At 44.5% G+C, this 10,009-nt stretch overlaps 1 non-coding gene and 1 pseudogene across 1 annotated transcript; both read right to left on the bottom strand.

Annotated features, from left to right (window-relative positions):
• Positions 1-6,012: 6,012 nt before the first annotated feature.
• Positions 6,013-6,086, bottom strand: TRNAV-CAC (transfer RNA valine (anticodon CAC)). The gene has a single exon. It is a non-coding gene; the product is annotated as a tRNA-Val (tRNA).
• Positions 6,087-6,306: 220 nt separating this feature from the next.
• On the bottom strand, positions 6,307-10,009 carry LOC123076434 (CO(2)-response secreted protease-like; annotated as a pseudogene).

Raw genomic sequence — 10,009 nt, forward strand, 5'->3', positions numbered from 1 at the left:
ATGTTGTTACTCCACAGGGAATTGAAGTTGATAAAGCCAAGATTGAAGCTATTGAGAGTTGGCCGCAGCCCAAAACGGTCACACAAGTGCGGAGTTTTCTTGGACTCGCTGGTTTCTATAGGCGTTTTGTGAGAGATTTTAGCACCATTGCTGCACCTCTCAACGAGCTTACAAAGAAGGATGTGCCTTTTGTTTGGGGTACCGCATAGGAAGAAGCCTTCACGGTATTGAAAGATAAGTTGACACATGCTCCTTTACTCCAACTTCCTGATTTTAATAAGACTTTTGAGCTTGAATGTGATGCTAGTGGAATTGGATTAGGAGGTGTGTTATTACAAGATGGCAAACCTGTTGCATACTTTTCTGAAAAATTGAGTGGGCCTAGTCTGAATTATTCTACTTATGATAAAGAACTATATGCTCTTGTTCGGACTTTAGAAACATGGCAACATTATTTATGGCCCAAAGAATTTGTTATACATTCTGATCATGAATCTTTGAAACATATTAAAAGTCAAGCTAAACTGAATCGTAGACATGCTAAATGGGTTGAATTCATTGAAACTTTCCCTTATGTCATTAAACACAAGAAGGGTAAAGAAAATGTTATTGCTGATGCATTGTCTCGTCGCTATACTATGCTTTCACAACTTGACTTCAAAATATTTGGTTTGGAGACCATCAAAGATCAATATGTGCATGATGCTGATTTTAAAGATGTATTGCAGAATTGTAAAGAAGGAAGAACCTGGAACAAGTTTGTCGTTAATGATGGATTTGTGTTCCGTGCTAACAAGCTATGCATTCCAGCTAGCTCTCTTCGTCTTTTGTTGTTGCAGGAGGCGCATGGAGGAGGATTAATGGGACACTTTGGCGTGAAGAAGACGGAGGACGTACTTGCTACACATTTCTTTTGGCCAAAGATGAGACGGGATGTTGAGCGTTTTGTTGCTCGCTGCACTACATGTCAAAAAGCTAAGTCAAGACTCAATCCTCATGGTTTATATATGCCTTTGCCTGTACCTAGTGTTCCTTGGGAGGATATATCTATGGACTTTGTTTTAGGTTTACCTCGCACAAAGAAGGGGAGGGATAGCATATTTGTTGTCGTGGATAGATTCTCAAAAATGGCACATTTTATACCATGTCATAAAAGCGATGATGTTGTTAATGTTGCTGATTTGTTCTTCCGTGAAATTATTCGTTTGCATGGTGTGCCAAATAATATTGTTTCAGATCGTGATACTAAATTTCTTAGCCACTTTTGGAGATGTTTATGGGCTAAGTTGGGGACTAAACTGCTTTTTAGTACTACTTGTCACCCCCAACCTGATGGACAAACTGAAGTAGTCAATAGAACATTGTCTACTATGCTTAGGGCTGTTTGAAGAATAATAAGAAAATGTGAGAAGAATGCTTGCCTCATATTGAATTTGCTTATAATCGTTCATTGCATTCTACTACTAAGATGTGCCCTTTTGAAATTGTGTATGGTTTCCTACCTCGTGCACCAATTGATTTGTTGCCTCTTCCATCTTCGGAGAAGGTTAATTTTGATGCTAAAGAACGTGCTGAATTGATTTTAAAAATGCATGAGTTAACTAAGGAAAACATTGAGCGTATGAATGCTAAATATAAACTTGCTGGAGATAAGGGTAGAAAACATGTTGTGTTTGCACTTGGAGATCTTGTTTGGTTACATTTGCGTAAGGATAGATTTCCTAATTTGCACAAATCAAAGCTAATGCCACGTGCTGATGGTCCTTTTAAGGTGTTAGAGAAAATAAATGATAATGCATATAAACTTGAGCTACCTGCAGATTTTGGGGTTAGTTCCACTTTTAACATTGCAGATTTGAAGCCTTATTTGGGTGAGGGAGATGAGTTTTCGTCGAGGACGACTTCATTTCAAGAAGGGGAGGATGATGAGGACATCAATACCATTGTTACACCCACAGCCCCTACTGTTACATATAATGGACCAATTACTAGAGCTCGTGCACGCCAATTAAATTACCAGGTACATTCGTTTCTTGGTAATGATTCTAATGTTCATGAGAATATGATGCTGCCTAAATTGGATACTTTTATTTTGCTTACAAATGAAGGGCCTAGCTTGGAGAAGGATGAACATTGGAGCAAGAACAAGCATGGAGTTGATGGCATGCGCAAGGGGAACCAGAACGGAGTTACAAGTGATGATTTCAGGACTTTCAAGCCACCATAAGGAGTGAATGAAGCCTTGGACGAAATATACAAGATGCCACTTCATAAATTTCGTCCAGAGGCTATTCTAGGTGCTGCGTCACCTTATTATTGGGCCAGGCCCGTGTAATTTCGAAATACATAAGTATAGGCTGTTTTTAGAGTCCGTATGTGTGGGAAACAAGAGATAGGGTTGGTTTCGGACCCCTTCTCCAAGGGCCACGAAATTCCCCCCCTCTTCCTCCATATATACAGCCCTTAGGGCATCGTTTAGACTTTGGGTTTTGTTTAGATTAAAAGTTCGCCATAGCTGCAACTTCGCGTACTTCGTTTGTGTTCAACGACCAGACAAAGGCGTCACAGAACCCCACCTTGATCAATAAAACTTTCATCTTATATTCGCAATATCCAGATTGCAATCTCAGTTTCTTGCTTGTTCTTTGTTTGCTCGCAGGAAACAGACCCTCGTGGTCAGGTTGATCGTGCTCCGGCGTGGTCAATAACCTCTCGGAGTTGGTTTAGCGATTGCTAAGGCGCGACGTCATCGCACGTTCGTAGTCGGATCGTCAAAGTCGACTTCCACCAAAGCGATATCCATCATCTCATCGAAAGACGGGACACCTTTGCCTCTATCATTGGGGACACAAGAGATTTCTTGTATTTGGTTGCAGGGTTGTTTGAGAGAGACCATCTTCATCCTAGGCCTCCCACGAATTGATAAACCTTAGGTTATCCACTTGAGGAAAAATTGCTACTGTCCTACAAAATTCTGCGCTTGGAGGCCCAACACGAGTCTACAAGAATAAGTTGTGTTGTAGACATCAGAAGGTGCCCCGGGAAGCAGGTTGACAATCTCCGGGTTCACCTTGAAGCTGTGAGGCATACTCTCTTTGAATTTGGAGCAATCACCTTGCTCTGTAGCCTGTCCACCTTACACATACCAGATTACCTCCTTCTTTGACCACACCCACCCGAGCTTCCATTCCAGTGGCTGAATGCGGCGGTACTACTGATAGTTGAATAGTGAAACCTCGGCCTGGAGAAATCATATCATGTTAGCATTTCGAAAGTAGAGTAAACTAGGAAGAGGATAAACATTTATTGCACTGGTTGTTGAACTCGAAATGTAGCTGGCTGAGGGAGAGTTCAAACAATGAAAAGGTACAGTATCATGCCTAAGCAGTCATTGCTTGCTGCTTATGTATATTTCACAGTGGTGGAGCTAGGAGAAAATTAAAGGGGGTCCAAGGAGAAAATACACATGTTTGAGAGGGCCAAACGAATGCAATCTTCTTGATCTACGCCTTCCTTTTTATTTTCCTTCACTAAATATTCAAGTGGGGGGGGGGGGGGGCTACGGCCCCCTCATTAGTGCATGTGGCTCCCACATTGTAGAGGGATTATTATTGTTCAACAAGTGATTCATCCTTACCAGATAGCCATCTGGAACCCAGCTCCTCACATCCCATCTGATTGTGATGTTGCCTATTGGATCAAGGGGTCGTAGGCTCCTGCATAAAACATCAGAGGAATATTTGTTAACTTGACCTATTGCAACAAACCTCAATGGAGTAAAAAGTAAAAATGCTTTCGTGGCTATGAGTAAAAATGTTAACTTGGTCAGACAACGGATCAAGGTTGAAGAACTACTACACATGCGAAGCACTTTGTCACAGGATGTGAAGACACGAAAAGAATTTTGCTGCTACTCGGCGTTGATTTAAGGGGAGTCGAAGAAGTGACAGACATCTTCGACGGAAAGCGTGGTGACTGGGAGCTAGTGATCATAAAGATTTGGATGTCGTTACAATCTTTGCTCACATAGCGGCAAAGGGATTATTATTGTTCAACAAGTGATTCATCCTTACCAGATAGCCATCTGGAACCCAGCTCCTCACATCCCATCTGATTGTGATGTTGCCTATTGGATCAAGGGGTCGTAGGCTCCTGCATAAAACATCAGAGGAATATTTGTTAACTTGACCTATTGCAACAAACCTCAATGGAGTAAAAAGTAAAAATGCTTTCGTGGCTATGAGTAAAAATGTTAACTTGGTCAGACAACGGATCAAGGTTGAAGAACTACTACACATGCGAAGCACTTTGTCACAGGATGTGAAGACACGAAAAGAATTTTGCTGCTACTCGGCGTTGATTTAAGGGGAGTCGAAGAAGTGACAGACATCTTCGACGGAAAGCGTGGTGACTGGGAGCTAGTGATCATAAAGATTTGGATGTCGTTACAATCTTTGCTCACATAGCGGCAAAGGGATTATTATTGTTCAACAAGTGATTCATCCTTACCAGATAGCCATCTGGAACCCAGCTCCTCACATCCCATCTGATTGTGATGTTGCCTATTGGATCAAGGGGTCGTAGGCTCCTGCATAAAACATCAGAGGAATATTTGTTAACTTGACCTATTGCAACAAACCTCAATGGAGTAAAAAGTAAAAATGCTTTCGTGGCTATGAGTAAAAATGTTAACTTGGTCAGAAAACGGATCAAGGTTGAAGAACTACTACACATGCGAAGCACTTTGTCACAGAATGTGAAGACACGAAAAGAATTTCGCGGCTACTCGGCGTTGATTTAAGGGGAGTCGAAGAAGTGACAGACATCTTTGACGGAAAGCGTGGTGACTGGGAGCTAGTGATCATAAAGATTTGGATGGCGTTACAATGTTTGCTCACATAGCGGCAAAGGGATTTGTAGAATTACCAATACACATTAAAAGAAAGCTCTAGTCTTACAGATGTAGGAAAATGAAGTGAGGACATTTGGTTGCTAGGTTTATGGCAGGCTTCAAAAAAACAGCTAGAGAGAAGAATGTTGCTGACCTGATGAACCAAGAAGACAAGTCAGGGCGAACAGGAGCAATGCAAGAGACATGGCTCTCGTGCTCAAGAACCGGATTCGTGGTGAAGAAGCAAGAGTGCAAGAGGAACTTGTGGACGGAGAGCTGCGGGAGGAAGAGAACGAAGAGGGGAAAGTATACGTTGGTTGGAAGAAAACACTCGATTTTGCTCTCCCTATTTGTCTTTTTTGTGTAGGCTGCAAACTAAAAGATATTCGATGAAATTTAGTGCATACATAGTAGACATATATATGTACTCGCATATTATTTTAGAATTTGTAGAGTTATGAAAATAAAGTTTTTGGATATTTTAAAAACCGAGCTCCATGTAGCTAGGTTCCGTATTTAATTATTCCGTCTATCAATCTGCACTTATAATGCTCAATTGGTCTTACCATTACTGCATATGCAGGTCTGTTCTGTGGAAAACAAAATACTACTACCTCTGTCTCAAATTATAAGGTGCTTGAATTACTTTTTTGATTTTACTATTTATCAAGCTCATTTGAGCTCGGGAGCAGAAGAACACTTTCGTCTGACTATTGATTTTCTACAAGAACATAGGCATTAGACGAAAGGATCAAAGGAGTATAACATGAATAATTTGAGCAAGTCTATTCTTACATATCCCATTAACATAATTTTGCACGCACTAATGAAAAAGTTTAACAGCATTTACACCTTATGCAAGGAGCATTCAGGAGGATCAAATAACGAAACTACTGGCGGCAAATGTGTAGTCTTTGCTTGTAAGTGCCCTCGAGTTAACACAGGTCATGACAGACTATTTCCATCGTGTTTAGTCTGCTGACTTCTTTTTTACATGAAGCATGCATAAAGCCGTAACTGTGATTAAGTGGATTAATGTTGATCCAAATTAAAGTGGATCATCTTTGAGGGGTTCAAAGTTCTAAAACGTGACGACTGATAAAAATGTCAAAAAATAAATTTGTCTAAGCCCAGGTTCTAACTGGGGACCTTTAGTGTGTGAGACTAACGTGATAACCAACTACACCACCCAGGCAAGTTGTTCTCTTTTGCCAAGTTTTGCTATATTAGTAACTTACTTACATAGCTTTTACAATAATTACCTTGATAACTTCTTTGCGCTGCTAAAGGCGTAGAACTTCATAACCAAATATTGATAGTTAAAGTCTTAAGATTAAACAAAACTAATATGCAGAGTGAATGAAAAAAAGAGGGAGTGCTGGAGCGGTGAGAAACCAAACTGAAACATATGACAATCACACAACATTAACCGCGAAAGGCGTCCGGGCCGAGTGCGCGCCATCCGACCAGGTGATGGCGCCGTACGCGTACCCCTTGCTGGCCCCGGCGCCGGCGAAGCGCACCTCGTACGCCGCCGTCGTGCACCGCCTCGAGAACAGCAGCTGCTGGGGTGACACCTTCACGGACAGGCCCGGCGGCGCCTCGACGGACGCCACGTACGTCACGTTGGACTTGGACGGCCCCACGTTCGTGGCGGTGCGCGACACGGCGACAGGCTTCCCTGCCGCGAGCCGCGGCACGGAGATGGACGGGTAGTTGACGTTCGCCGCGATGAGGTCCTCCGAGGACGCGCGCCGCGCGCGGGGGCAGGAGAATCTGGCGTCGCCGGAGACCTTGCGGACGAGCTTGTCCTTGTAGCCGTGGTAGCAGAGGAAGGTGAGGTAGTCGCTTGTCGTGGTGTCGAACACCAGGCCCGGGCTGAGCGCCCGAAGCGGGCTGATCTCGCCGGCGCCCATGTCGTGTCCGGTCGCCGCCGCGCCGTTGCTGTTCGTCACCGGCTGCCCGAGGTTGTTTCCCGTCGTCGCTGCATTGCGGCCACGATCGTTCGTTTTGGTTAGAAATGCAAATTAACCTGGGCGATCTGCTTTGTTTTGTCGGTGGACGTAGCATATATATATACTACCTGTGGTCATGAGAGCTGATCTGATCATGGACGGTGACCAGTCCAGGTGGGCCGACTTGAGGAAAGCGCCCGCGCCAGCGACGTGCGGGCATGCCATGGAAGTGCCGGACTTGATGGAAACGGCGAGGGCTTCTTGCCGGCGGGGACGTCCGCCTCTTGCCGGGGCGGCATCGCAGCGGCGAGGATGCTGACTCCAGGAGCCATCAGGTCGGGCTTGAGGATGGATTCGGTGAGACGAGCAGGGCCGCGCGCGCGCCGAGAAGGACGCCACCATGGGCGCAGGCTTGAAAAACTTGACGTCCTCGGTAGGGAGGATCACGGCCGTCGGATTCCTGAACCAGAAAAACACGGATCGTTCGATCGTCGTTCACTTCACTTGTTCCATCCAGCATTTTGGAGTACAGTACTATTTATTTCGGAGGTAAATACACCAGTGGTACTTGAACTTGTCATGAATGTTCACTTTAATGTCTGAACTTGAAAAATACGCTGAATTGGTTCTAAAACTTGGCACGAACGTGCAAATACGATGCTAATCCTATTCATATATGTAAAGTATGCTGACCTGGCATGAGGACCACTTATAAATATGAAACAGAATTATTTGGATATACTATATTTCTCTATGACTAGTGGGTCCCGTCTGTCAGGGAAATTAAAATGAAAAATGGTGCTATACAGGAATCCATCCGGTGAGCTAGAGCTAACAGTCAGCATCTATTGGCCAGCACGCCAATGTAGCTAACCCCCGAAGCTTAATGTAGAGTAATATAAAACGGATGTGGTAGCACATGTTATTTCTTTTTGTCAAAAGAAAAAGTATGTAAATAATAATCCTAATAATAAATGTTTTTTGAGGGAACTAATAATAAATGTTAGATTCAAATATTCGTGTGTAATTAATTTTACTTTTTTACTTCGTGATAAACAAATATTCGTGTGCACATATTATTTTACAAAAATCTATAAACAAGGCCATGCTGTCAGTTACAAATATTTGTAGTACATAAATAATAAGATCATGGTACACAAATATTCGTGTGCATAAAAATAAGTATAGAAAGGCATGCAATAAAATATATTACTAAAAATATTCCTTTAGTTTTTTTGAAATAGTTATGTATTATTTAGAAAATACTATTTAAAAATGTTTACGTAATACAAACATTTAAAATATACCATCACGGATTATATTAAAAAAAGCTAAATAAATAAATAATATATTGAATAAAACATTTTTATACAGGCATGGCTTATATTTACGTTGTATGTGAACATTTTTAATGTTAAATGAACATTTCTTAAAAGTTAGTTATTTTAGTTTTATGTAGAGTATTTATAGCATGAACAGTTGAACTTTATTTGTATTATTGTCATCATAATTTTTAGACTTTCTACATTTTTTAAAGAAAAATTAACATGTTGCTGGTAGACATGGTGACAAGCCTAGGCTGCTTGACAGCACTAAATCAAACTTCAGGTGCCCTATTTGACAAGAATTGCTAGTTGGCTTAGTGGCCAGCACTGGCTGCTTGATAGCTCGTGGTTTCGGGTTTGAATCCTGTTTGGTGCTATTTTTTATTTTAGTTTCTCTGACTGGCAGGACCCATTAGTCATAGAAACATATAGTGTTTATAGTAATCATGTTTCTTATTTATAAGTGTGCCTCATGCTACGTCAGCCACATACGGTGCCACATCATAGCACTTTAATGAGATTAGCACCGTATTTACACATTGGTGCCAAGTTTTAGAACTAGTTGGGCGTATTTTTCAAGTTCAGGCACTGAACTGAACATCCATGACAAGTTCAAGTACCAATGGTGTATTTATCTCTTTATTTCGTGACTCACTTGGTAGAGTTAATGTAGTGGAGTACATGCGCGCCCAAGTCGGAGCCCACCATGGACAAGGGGAAGCTGCCGGTGTCGGACGGCACGTCCATGCCCGTGGCGTCGATCAAGACCAGCCCCCTCCCCCGGCGTCCTCCGCGACGAGCTTCTTTATCTGCCGCGACACCATAGAGTCCGTGTCGACGCACACCAAGATCTTCCCGACCACCTTGCGCGCGCGCAGCGATCCCGGACTGCAGTTGCTGCAATGCAGATGCAATACAGCCGCACACAGACCGATCAGCGATCAACATTGTAACTCGGCGTCTTCATAATGGTCTTGTTGTACGTACCTTGCCTCGGCCACCGTCGTGTTCCGGGCTGCCGCTTGGGCCCCAAACACCATCGGGTAGCGCTCGCCGCCGAGGCTCTGGTTTGAGAAGTTTATGCCGACTCCCTGATAGGCATGGCATGGCGCGTTGCGTTGAGGTTGAGGAATAAGAAGCAGTGAACCACGGCGACGGCTATCGCAATCGCAGCGCGTACCTTGACGACTTTCCCGTTGCCGAGGGCGATGCTGGACTGGAAGGCGCGGCCGATGGTGGAGGCGGCGACGGCGAGGATCCACGGCGCGGAGTTGGCGACGTGTGTAGGGGTCGGGCCCGTCGTTGCCGGAGGAGCAGACGACGAGGACGCCCCTCTGGTGCGCGTGGAAGGCGCCGAGCGCGACGGGGGCGGAGAGGAGGTTGGGCGCCGCGAAGGCAGCACCCATGCCGATGGAGATGGAGATCACGTCCACTCCGTCGCTCACGGCGTCGTCGATGGCCTTGAGCAGCGCCGAGCCCGGGGACGCGTCCGTGGTGCACACCTTGTACGAGGCCACGCGTGCGGCCGGCGCGCCGCCCTTGGCCGTGCCCCTGGCCAGGCCGTAGTGTAGTGATCGATGGAGTGATTGATCTGATGCACGCAGTACGACCGAGGGGCCAATTTGTAGCCGGAGTTCTGCACCTGCCTCTTAATTTTTCCACTTTCTTTAACACAAATCCGATTCACCAGAGCCGTGACTTGTCTCGCTCTCTCTTTCACGCTCCTTTGTCCTCTGGTGCGGCCGCTTTCCTCCTGACCTCCTTGCACTTGGCCTCACCGTTCCGCACAGTGATTCCCATGCTCCCCTCTGAGGCTTTTGGTTGGCACCGACGTGCAT

This window comes from Triticum aestivum, chromosome 3D, assembly GCF_018294505.1.
Source record: "Triticum aestivum cultivar Chinese Spring chromosome 3D, IWGSC CS RefSeq v2.1, whole genome shotgun sequence".
Lineage (NCBI taxonomy): Eukaryota > Viridiplantae > Streptophyta > Magnoliopsida > Poales > Poaceae > Triticum > Triticum aestivum.